The sequence below is a fragment of the Podarcis muralis genome, chromosome 1 (assembly GCF_964188315.1).
Source record: "Podarcis muralis chromosome 1, rPodMur119.hap1.1, whole genome shotgun sequence".
NCBI classification, from domain to species: Eukaryota; Metazoa; Chordata; class Lepidosauria; order Squamata; family Lacertidae; genus Podarcis; species Podarcis muralis.
The window spans coordinates 13,912,159-13,924,335 of NC_135655.1; positions in this window are offsets into that span (position 1 = coordinate 13,912,159).

Consider the following 12,177-nt stretch of genomic DNA (forward strand, 5'->3'; position numbering starts at 1 on the left):
CCTTCTACAATGTGGTCCTTGGTCCAGTATCGTCTCCTCTGACTAGCTACTAGCCCAACACTCTAACCACTAGGCCATACTTGAAAGCCACACCGGTGCTTAAGTATGATCAAGGTTGCGGGCTCAAATACCCAACTATGCAAACCTTAAGGATCACAGAATATAGGATTGTACAGTTGGAAAGGACCACAAGGGTCATTTTGCTGAACCCCTTGCAATGCAGAAATCTTTTGCCTAACGTGGGGCTTCAACTCACAACCCTGTGGTTAAAAGACTCCTGCTCTGCAAACTGAGCTGTCTCCAAGATGGTGCAGCTATTTAATACAACTGCATTTCAAGTTATGTATGCTAGCTTTAAACCCCGACATAGTCACTGACACCTGGGCACTGAGATGACCCAAGAAACCATGGTCCCAGACTCATAGCTGTCAACTTTTCCCTTTTCTTGCGAGGAATCCTATTCGGAATAAGGGCATTTCCCTTTTAAAAAGGGAAACGTTGACAGCTATGCCCAGACTCCTTGTGACATAAGCAGGCAGGATGTAAATAGTCTGTGGTCATAGTCTGTGGTCACTGACTCCTTGTGACAGCACATGAGCGACTATCTCCCCAAATATAGGGCAGGGGGAGGAGAGACATTCTTGCATTGGGGAATATTTTCATGATGATTCGGAGGATGTGATGATTTATATAAGATGGGTGCTGATTTGAACGCTTGCTTTATTTTACATCACTGGAGGTGTGAATATTTATTTTATTGCCTATTTTTATTTATTAAATTTCTATACCCCCTTTCATCCGAGCACCACAGTGTGGTTTACAATATAAAAGCACAAGGATACATAACATAGTAACAAACAAAAGCAATACCCCGCCCCACAGAATAGCTACTTAGCTAGCCAATTTAGGGGGCGGTGTGGGGAATCCATCTTGGGCTTTCTGAAATGCTGCTGTGATGTTGCATGCTCATTCTATATTACATAACTAGACAATATACTGCCTGTAACTCTTGCAATATGATAATTGCTACTGTATTTGTTGGATTTTCAAAAAATTAATAAAAGCATAGCTTCTTAAAGATTCCTATTGTGATTAGACTGTGTTGGGCCTGGCAGCTAGGATTTGGTTAATCTGCTTTAATTAGATCTGTGTTTTTTTCAGCACTGTAAGATTGCAAAACGTGTTAAATCCTACTTCGTCATTTTGGGGTGCTTGGGTGATTTTAAGCTGCAAAAGATTTTGACCCGTGGGCATTTCTGTCTGTGTGAATACATGTGGGGGTGGGATGTAGTTGGACTCATGTCAGCAAGATAATGGCATAGCGAAAAAGGTTGAATAAAAGCTTTTATAGCACCAGTCTTTCAAAAGAGGGAGAGATTAAAGACCTAGATACTGTAGATCAGTTAGTCTGATTTCTACATGTTCCAAGACGCTAGAACTTATTGTCTATACAGTTTTTGTGTGCAGTTCTGAAGTAATCATTTTCAGCCCTTGCAATCAGGATAAAGTATACGATGAGGCAGCAAGGAGGAGTGCTCTGCTCAATCACCTTCCAACTCATGATAGGTGAAGGTCTGAAACTGGGAGCCTCCTTGCGCATTTTAGAGCCCAGATTTTCTCCCAGAATTCTTCCAACAAGGCACCTGACTTTAGATGGCCCTATTGGGTGGGGAGATGGCAGGAGAAGGTCCAGCTGGAGCAGTCTCTGAGGCGGTCTTCACTTGCATCACTCTGATGTCACATTCCCAGTGCAATAAACCATGGTTTCTTGGAATTAGGGGAAACTGTGGCTTGAACACTTCTTCCAAACCACAGTTGCAGACCATGGTTGCATCCTGCTTTATTTGTAAGCTTGGTTTGTAGGGTCCACTGAAACCACATCTTCCCAGTTTGGATGTCACAGGAAACTGGAATTTAACTGACTAAGCCTTATTGTGCTTTGCCAACATTGTCCATTGCCCAGCTGCTTCCAGAAGGAAGAACGCCCCCCCCCCCTACCACCACCATCCCTCTTCTAGCCACTGCGAAACCCCAGAATTGGCCTGACTTGCTTTATTCCGACATTCGCCTTACTGCAGTAGTCTGGAACCGAACCCGCAATATCTTTGAGGTCTACCTGTAATTAGGAAACATGACAGCTACTTGTTGCTGAGGGCATCAAAGGCATTTTCTTCTCCCAATGTCAATTTGAACAGAGCTCTTGGCTACTCAGTTAACAGTAATCGGCTTAGTGGAATTTGTTTTGCATTTCTAATGTTAATGAATGGCTGGATTTTGTTTTATTTTTATTTATTTTTTTAATCCACAAAGGAACTGCAATCAAACTGAGGGCAGGTGCAATCTAGGATGGCTGAATGGAAATATCTCACTCTGTGTGTGTTTGTCCAAGTGCCAATTGCGGAGCAAAGACGTCAGCTTTTTGTACCAATGGCAAAGCATATTGAGAAGGAAAGGGTTATGAACACATTTCCCCCGCCCAGGGGCAAGGAAGACAAGCAGAAACGGTGCATTCCAGAACGCCTCCAGCTTGCTGAAACTCAGTTAAGAGGGGAGACGTTCTGGCAGTGTCAGAAGCGGTGGGTGGGCAAGGCACTGCCTATTGGGCTTCTGCCGCCTAAGGCAGCTGCTTCCCCCGCCTCATCTGTGGGCTGAGTCTGGGACTGCTTCACTCCTTCATCAACAATCCACAAGGACCAGGTGCTTTTCATGAAAAGCAACTGTTGCCCCTAAGTTCTACCTTTGCATGTAAAGTGTTGTGGGGCACTGAACAAAAGTGTTGATGCATGCAGGTTTTTATCTAAAACGTCTAGTGGTTGCCTACAGTTCACTGATATACAGTGGTACCTTGGTTCCCAAACTTAATCCATCCCGGAAGTCTGTTCCAAAACCAAAGCGTTCCAAAACCAAGGTGTGCTTTCCCATAGAAAGTAATGCAAAATAGATTAATCTGTTCCAGACGATGAAAAACAACCCCTAAAACAGCAATTTAACATGAATTTTACTATCTAACAAGACCATTGATGGCATAAAATGAAGGCAATAATCAATGTATTGTACTATAAAATAAATAAGACAGTATTGTAGATGATAAAAAAAAAATTAAAAAAAAATTCTTATGTGCACTGATAATAGTCATTGTTTGGATGGGGGGCTTTTATCCATTTCTGCAGTCACACAATCAACCAGTAAGCTGAAATGGGTTCCACACGGACACCAAAACGAAGTAAGAAGCCACAGTCACAAAAACGAAGTCACAAGCCACAGTCACAAGTCAGTCCCATAAAACGAAGAACAAGTCACAGTCAAAAAAATGAAAAAGCCACACAAACAAAAACGCCAAAAAAATAATAATAGCAAAAACGAAAGCTCCAAATATCACCTCTGTGTTGTGTGGGTGCTCAGGACTCAACAGCCAACAGACTCAACAGGAAGCCTCTGATTAGCAGCGGGGGACTCAATTTACATGTTCTGCTTCCAAGGCAAAGTTCACAAACCGGAACACCTACTTCCGGGTTTGCAGCGTTCTGTTTCCAAGTTGTTCATCAACGAAGCTGTTCTAAAACCAAGGTACCACTGTAGTGTCCTAATGACTGTGCAAGGAGTTTCAAAGCTCAATGCACTGGACAATGCAATCGAGGCATGTTAAATGGGCAGCATGAGAGAGATTTGTTCCTTGACAAACTTTCAAACAGAAAAGGGCTTTCATCCCATCCGGCGCTCTCTTCTGAGATTGCTAAAGCATAACATATTACTCTGCTGTTCCATAATTAAAAAGGTGGCTTTTAAAGGTGACTTTTTCTTGTCCTTCCTTGCCAAGTTGTCATGGTCAATTATTTCAGCCAACGTAACTTGAGAGGCAGTGGAATCACAGTGCTTCACTGCCATAGTGTGGGAGAATGTCTGAGGCCTTCCTATCCGTGGTTAGATGGTGGTTTTCTTGCTTCCCACATGTTTCCATGGGTGCCTCCAGACTGCCACTATTTTGCAGGAAGGAATTGAGCACATACTGGAAATTCAGGTTTGTGCAATTAAAGTGGATTAAAGCTCTCTGTCACACAAGCAAAAGAAATCTGTTTTTTGACTTGTTGCAATTAGGAAAGTGACAGGGAAGTATACTGAAAAGTATGGAATGAGCAAAGTATTCAGAGCAGAATGAATGCTCATTGTCATTTAACTTCCCTGTAGACCAGAGGTCAGCAAACTTTTTCAGCAGGGGGCCAGTCCACTGTCCCTCAGACCTTGTGCAGGGCCGGACTGTATTTTGAAAAAAAGAAAATGAATGAATTCCTATGCCCCACAAATAACCCAGAGTAATTTTAAATAAAACGATACATTCTACTCATGTAAAAACACCAGGCAGGCCCCACAAATAACCCAGAGATGCATTTTAAATAAAAGGACACATTCCACTCATGTAAAAACACACTGATTCCCGGACCATCCGTGGGCCAGATTAGAAGGCGATTGAACCGCATCCGGTCCCTGGGCCTTAGTTTGCCTACCCATGCTGCAGATGAATCAGAATGGATGCTCCATTAATACTGAATGAACTCTCCACAGTCTAACTTCCACAAACACTTTGTGCAAACATATCCGGATAAATGCCCAGTAAAAAGGTCATCAGAAAGCCCCCCCCTTCATTATTCCATGAAAAATCACATTCATTCTGTTATTCATTCATAAAAATTACATTCATTTTCATTGCTCACATTCCTTTACTGATTCGTGCATTCATTCTTTATTTTTTTCGTTGTCTGGTTTTGGTTTTTGCTCCTCACTCGTGGCTGTCATTTTTTATTATTTCATTTTGGCAGTGGTTGCCATTCATCCCAGAAGAGGTTGGACAGCCATCTCTCAGAGATGTTGTATCCTGCACTGCAGAGCCTGCATAGATCAATGGATTGGACTCAATGACCTCCACAATCCCTTCCAAGTCTATGAGTCTATGATTCAGTGGCATTACTCAAAATAAATCCATGCAAACTTGTGGAAGGATCCTTTTGATTCCCAGATACTGGGGACACACAAAAGGAGGCGGCTACTTGTGAATTTCCCCCAAAGTATCTGACCGCTCTAAGAAGCAGAATGCTGGGAGACAGGGACCTTGGATCTGATCCCTGCAAGGCCGTTCAAATGGTCTTGTCTTCATTTTTTAAAAACCACCATTATAGGCATTCCTCTCCACATTACTGGAACAGAACAAAAGGGCCCATACAGATCCAGACTGAGTCATGAGGATGCTATGACCTCACAAATGGGCCAGAGGTCAGTGTTTTATTACTTTAGTGTGAGAGACAAGTCATCTCCTGCTTTCAAAAAACAACACTGTGAGTGGGATGGTTCTAAAGTCCCCGTAGCAGCGCAATCTGAGTTGCTACACCTTTCCTAAGCTTCTCCTTAATGCTGAGATTCACATTTACAGCCCCTGCTTCTTAACGTCTGCTTAAACGCTGAAGAAGACGAGAGTGGACGAGGGAGTCGAAATCCATTTAAAGGCTGCCTGGCCATCCCTAATGAGGGCTGACCTTTGCAGTGATACAGGCCTTGGGTTTATTAAGGCAGGGGCAGAACCCATCTCCAGGCCTCTGGTCAATCTGCGTTGCTCAGGGCAAAGGAATTTCCATTTAAAAATCTCTCTTCAGGTGATAAAGACGGATTCAATAGAGATCTGCTCATAAAGAAAGTGCCGAGAGCCACTATTAAATTCTAGCTTCTGTCAGCTTAACAGCAAAAACTTTTAATGAGGAAACCATTAAAGTTGACCTAATGAATCAGAAATGCTTTTCCTCGCTGGCTAATTACAGGAGTGCCTGGAATACCTTCCAACATATGTAATTTAGACAATGCTGAGCTATCGAGTCTCCCCTGCGCCTATTGCTTTTCTTTCCGCCTCTCCCTCCAAGGAAACCTGTTGCAATGCAGTGAACGTTTTAAAAAAATGCCCATTTGCAGCATCACCAGAGAGGATGTGGGGTCTTGACCTAGATTCTCAGAGGGGCATCCATGGATGTGGTCTGCCTACAAAGTGCTGGGGTGGGGTGGGGGGATTTGCTGGTATCCCCAAGGAAGAATGCAGAAAGGCAAAGTTGCTAGTGATTCATTTCAGCCAGAAAGAGAGTGAGAGAATGGGCACAATTCAATAAAAAGCCATGCCTGTGCCTTCATTGAAATGAAACTGGCTTTGAAGCACTTTGCAGACTCTTATCTTTCCTGGATTGCAGCAGCTGCTGACTCATAGGGTTACTCCTTCCCTGCCGCACCACCACTGCTGGCATTTTAAATTATTATTATGGAGACAAATGCAAGTGGAAGTAACATGCAACCAAACCAAGTAACTAATAAGCAGATATCTTTAGGCATTTCCCCTGGGAACACTGGGAACAGCATCAATTACCTATTGAAACTCTTTTGGTGTACAGGAGTGTTTAGCAGTGTTTCAGTTCATGAATCTTGGTTAAAGACTTGTTGCAATCAGACGTAGAGAGATGATTGCAGGTAAGAGTCGTTTAATGCAGGAAATGCATAACTTGGATAGAAAAGTTTCTAGTTCCACTGCAGCTACGTAACCTAGAGAAGAGCAAGGCAGCCACACTGTTGGCCCACCTCACTCAATATTGCCTGCTCTGTGTGGCAGCAGCTCTCCTTGGCCAGAGGTGGAGCAGCCTGGCCTTGCTACTTGAGTTCCTTTGAACTGCACAGGCTGCCGAATCAGCTGGGGACCTTCTGCATGCAAGACATGTTCTCTCCCTCTTCTAAGAGTGCAGGGTATTTGTTACACTGACAGTCCAAAGGGGTTGCATGTAGCCCTGCTATAGCTCATGTATTGAATATTCATCCATCCACAGGACATGGAAATAATGGAACCCAAGGAAAGCCTCTGTTGCTGCCAGCGCCTTCTAGTCAACAGCAATTGCATTTGGGAGAGGCTTTGATAAAAAGGCCCTATAGATTGGTGACTCGTGATGAATGGGTGGCTGTGTTTTTAGACAGCCCGTCCTCTGTAGGCAACAGAAGCATAGATACTCATTGGTAATTGCAGACTTCAGATGATCGGAGGAGAGGAGAGGAATGGATCCTTGCCCATTCAAAGAAGCAGCCCAATTCAATACTCATGAATATCAACGCTGATTAATATCACTAATTACCTTGCAAATTCCCTGCCACTTCCCTTCCCTTGTGTGCCTCGCCTCAGATTTGTGAGCCTTAGGGTAGGGCTGGTGGATTTCGTTTTGCTTTATGTATAATGCCTAGACAATGTACTGCAGAATCAATAGGAGATATTCTCTTGCCAGGGTCCTATGGGCCACTGAGAGACTGCACCCCATGCCTCCCGTGAGGAACATGGAGAGGTGAACATAAGAACATAAGGAGAGCCTTCTGGATGAGGCCAGTGGCCCATCTAGTCCAGCATCCTGTTCTCACAGTGGCCAACCTGATGCCAAAGGAAACCAGCAAGCGAGATCTGAGCACAACAGAACCTGCTGACTCATAGCCTCCATTGTAGCTAATAACCATTGATAATGTGCTGGGCCCGGGGGTAACCTGTGGAATGCGGTCCAGGGCCAGACCAGAATCCAAAGGTTCCGCTAGGAGTCAGTCCAACATGGCCAAGGCAGGACATGAAGCAGAAAACCAGACAAGGACAGGTACAGGATCTCAGGCAGGATCTATCATACAGCAATGTTGCTCCCACAACCTAGGGCAGGGTCCAACAGCCTTTTATCTTCGTCAGGGTAACGGCTGATCCTGATCCCCCGGCGACTCACCTCCCTGTCTCGCCCGAAGGTAAGCACTCCTCCTGCGAGTACTCAGGCCTTTCCTTCTCTCAGAACTTAGTCTCTGCAGCTCAGGAGGTGTTGGTGGGTGACTAGACCCAGGGGCCGCCTCAGCCTCCCCTGACCCAACCGGTAGTGGAGCAGCTGTAAGTGATGGCCCAGCTGGAGGCAACGAGGTAATCCCTGCATCTGGAGCCAGGGCAGGCTCAGGCCCCTGACTCGGCCCAGCTGGTGTTTGTTGCAGGGGAACCTGTTCAGACTGGGACTCTTCAGGATCAGGCCCCAGACTTGGTTCAGATGATGCCTGAGGCAAAGGATCCGGTGCAGACTGAGACTCCTCTGGTTCCGAGTCCGAGCCCGGGGCTCAGGCCATCACAGATAGACAGCAATTACTAGCTGCAGAAATACAGCATGGGGGACACCTGGCTTGCTGAATCTGAAAGGGTCTTGGGGTCTTAATAGACCACGAGCTTAACATGAGTCAACAGTATGATGCAGCAGCAAAGAAAAAGAAAAAAACACTAATGCTATTCTAAATTGCATCAACAGCAGTATAGTGTCCAGGTCAAGGGAAGTAATAGTACCACTCTTAGAGTACTGTGTCCAGTTCTGGGTGTCGCAATTTAAGAAGGATATTGAGAAGCTGGAACGTGTGCAGAGGAGGGCTCTTAACTCCCATCAGCTCCTGCCAGCATGTTCAGTCGTTAGAGGTGATGGAAGCTGTAGTCCCAACAACATCTGGAAGACTCCAGAACATCTTTTGCTCCAGAAAAGGTTTTGCAACTAAACAGCAGGAAGACATGCACAGTAGAGGGGAAACCAAGACGGTCAAGGGTCTGGAAACCAAGCCTTATGAAGAATGGTTGAGGGAGTTGGGTTGGTTTATCCTGGAGAAGAGACTGAAAGGAGATATGATAACCATCTTCAAATATTTTAAGAGCTTTTATTTTAGTAAATAATGGAGAGGAGGAGTGAGTACCCTTTTACATCAGAGTAAAAATTAAATTCTGAATGTAATGGATGATGGTGATGACAATGAGCATCAGAGACCACCAGAAAGGGTAGTATAAATGCAATTTCATAATAGAATTGTGGAGTTGAAAGGTACCCTGAACATCATACTTGAAGGGGGATATCATGGGGAATTGGGGTTGCTTGTGTGTAACCTCCACCTGCTCCAAACTGCGTGAGGTGGTTGCGTTTTCCCCGGGTGAGCAACCCCGGGTGGGATTGCTTGTGTGTAACCTCCGAAGTGCTCTCAATCCCTTCTTTCTTCCTGGTGTCACCTTGCCTTTCTTCCCCAGCGGAAGCCCTCTCTACCCCTGTACTGGTTCCCTCTCCGGCATCATTGGGGAGCCTAGCCTCTCCACTCTGCTCCGATGTCACTTTCCTGACAGGGGAGATGACAGACCTCTGTGGTTGTCATCCCCCTGCCCAAATTTTGGCAGCTGGTCTATAAGGCTACAATCCTATCCACACTTACCTGGGAGTAAGTACTTCCAAGAAGGGATACCAGGAGTGCACTGTAAATCACACAATAAAAATGCTGCACTTTGCGGCTACATACGAAATAAATGCACATTATTAACACTGTTAATCTATTAAGATGGAGGGGAAGAAAATGGGAGCCTGTAGAGAAAGAGAGAGAGAAAATCAATAAGCTTCTCCGGTGCTCAAATTGCACAGCGCCCCCCATATATCTAGCAGCTTGCCTTTCTCTCCTAGTTAATCATTTGGAAAGAGCCGAGACCCTGAACAAGCTTTCCTGTAAATCAAGGTAAGACTTACAAACTACGTCACCATCGTTCTGTGGAACCTCTGTTACAAGAGAGACGAACCAAGCCTCTTCTTTGTCACATGTACCTCAGCTTGAAGTTATGTGTTTAAAAGGAGAGCATCTTTTCCAGCTCACACTGCAGGCCCAGTGCGGACCATGAAGACTTTCACACTTCCTGATTTCCTATGAGGAACATGGAGTCATCACAACAGGAAATAACATAGCTTCCCCCCAAAAAAACATGGGGATAATAGCTTGCTAAGAGTGCTGGGAGTTGTCACTATGTGAGGGTGGCACTATTTTTACCACACAGTAAAAGGTAAAGGGACCCCTGACCATTAGGTCCAGTCGTGACCGACTCTGGGGTTGCGGCGCTCATCTCGCTTTCTTGGCCGAGGGAGCCGGCGTACAGCTTCTGGGTCATGTGGCCAACATGACTAAGCTGCTTCTGGCGAACCAGAGCAGCTCACGGAAACGCTGTTTACCTTCCCATTTATCTACTTGCACTTTGACGTGCTTTCAAACTGCTAGGTTGGCAGGAGCAGGGACCGAGCAACAGGAGCTCACCCCGTTGCGGGGATTCAAACCGCCGATCTTCTGATCGGCAAGTCCTAGGCTCTGTGGTTTAACCCACAGCGCCACCCGTGTCCCTTAGGGTTGCCGTAAATCTGGGCACAAAGTGGTTGAGCTTTATTTTCCATGTAAAATCAGAATAAATGAAGTTTTTGAGCTATTTTGACTTCTGGTGTCAGTTGCCATACATCCGGATTTTCCCATTCAAGCAATTTCTGCCCAGACACTGCTTCAGACTGCTGTATTCTGGCTATGTCCAGGAAACTGGCAACCCTACCAGAAAGTCTCAGGTGGACCAAGGGGAAAGGACATTTATCAAGCCCTTGGTGGGCGTTCTCTATATTTATTGATCTCCGAATGTAGATCAATAAATATAATAGAAAATAAATAAAATAAAACGGACAGCCTCTTCCCCTGATTCAGATTCACAGAGTCAGAGTCAGACCCTGACAGCAAGCAGGACAGCATAAGTATATGCAACAGAACATAATGAAAGCAATGCCCAAGAGACTATTATACCAGTCTCTACAATGGGAGGGTGAATAGCTCAGCAAGTTATACACTCGAACTCGCTGGTGTCGTTACGGTAACCCAGCGCACCTGGCATGCTTATCTCAGAACATCCAGATGTGCGGGGGTGGTGGTCCTCAAGACATGAGACTGTGGTGGAACCTAGACACATACAGTGGTACCTCGGGTTAAGTACTTAATTCGTTCCAGAGGTCTGTTCTTAACCTGAAACTGTTCTTAACTGAAGCACCACTTTAGCTAATGGGGCCTTCTGCTGCCACCGCGCCGTCGGAGCCCGATTTCTGTTCTCATCCTGAAGCAAAGTTCTTAACCCGAGGTACTATTTCTGGGTTAGCGGAGTCTGTATCCTGAAGGATACGTAACCTGAAGTGTATGTAACCCGAGGTACCACTGTATAAAAAACCATTGTGAAAAAGCTTTAAAAAAAAGTTTTGAAAAATATAGAGAATTTGCCATAGCTCACCATCGCCATCGCTGTTGCACTTGTATAATGCACTTTACAATACACTTAAAGCGTTTTATTTGCAGCTGTCTAGCTGAGTCCCAAGCGCTGTATAATTTAAACCCCCTGTCCACATTACACCAACAGGGACAACAAGCAAAGGTAGGAGAGGCAATGGATGTGACCCAAACCTTTGTAGGCCACATCCCAGCCACACAAGCCAGGCACTTCTACACACATGCACAGCCCTCTCCATCATTGTCACAGTTCGAGGGCACATTACAAGCAAGCAAAAGCACTCAAGGGCCTGGAGCAAAGCTGCTGAGAGGCGTGGCCTAGGTGGAGGAGCTGTGACCTGAGGAGAGTCAAGGGAATCAAGGGAAGTAATCAAGGGAAGTAATAGTGCCACTGTATTCTGCTCTGGTCAGACCTCACCTGGAGTACTGTGTCCAGTTCTGGGCACCACAGTTCAAGAAGGACACTGACAAACTGGAACGTGTCGAGAGGAGGGCAACCAAAATGGTCAAAGGCCTGGAAACAATGCCTTATGAGGAACGGCTAAGGGAGCTGGGCATGTTTAGCCTGGAGAAGAGGAGGTTAAGGGGTGATATGATAGCCATGTTCAAATATATAAAAGGATGTCACATAGAGGAGGGAGAAAGGTTGTTTTCTGCTGCTCCAGAGAAGCGGACACGGAGCAATGGATCCAAACTACAAGAAAGAAGATTCCACCTAAACATTAGGAAGAACTTCCTGACAGTAAGAGCTGTTCGACAGTGGAATTTGCTGCCAAGGAGTGTGGTGGAGTCTCCTTCTTTGGAGGTCTTTAAGCAGAGGCTTGACAACCATATGTCAGGAGTGCTCTGATGGTGTTTCCTGCTTGGCAGGGGGTTGGACTCGATGGCCCTTGTGGTCTCTTCCAACTCTATGATTCTATGAGTCTCTAGGGGACAAATTCAGCCTCCAGTCCTGAGGCTCCTCACCTGTGCTCCTCACCTGGGGAGGCCCAGGTGGTCTCTGTAACTTGTGCTTCATAAAATACTTTTAGCCAGCTTGGAAGGTTCACAGGTTGTTAAACA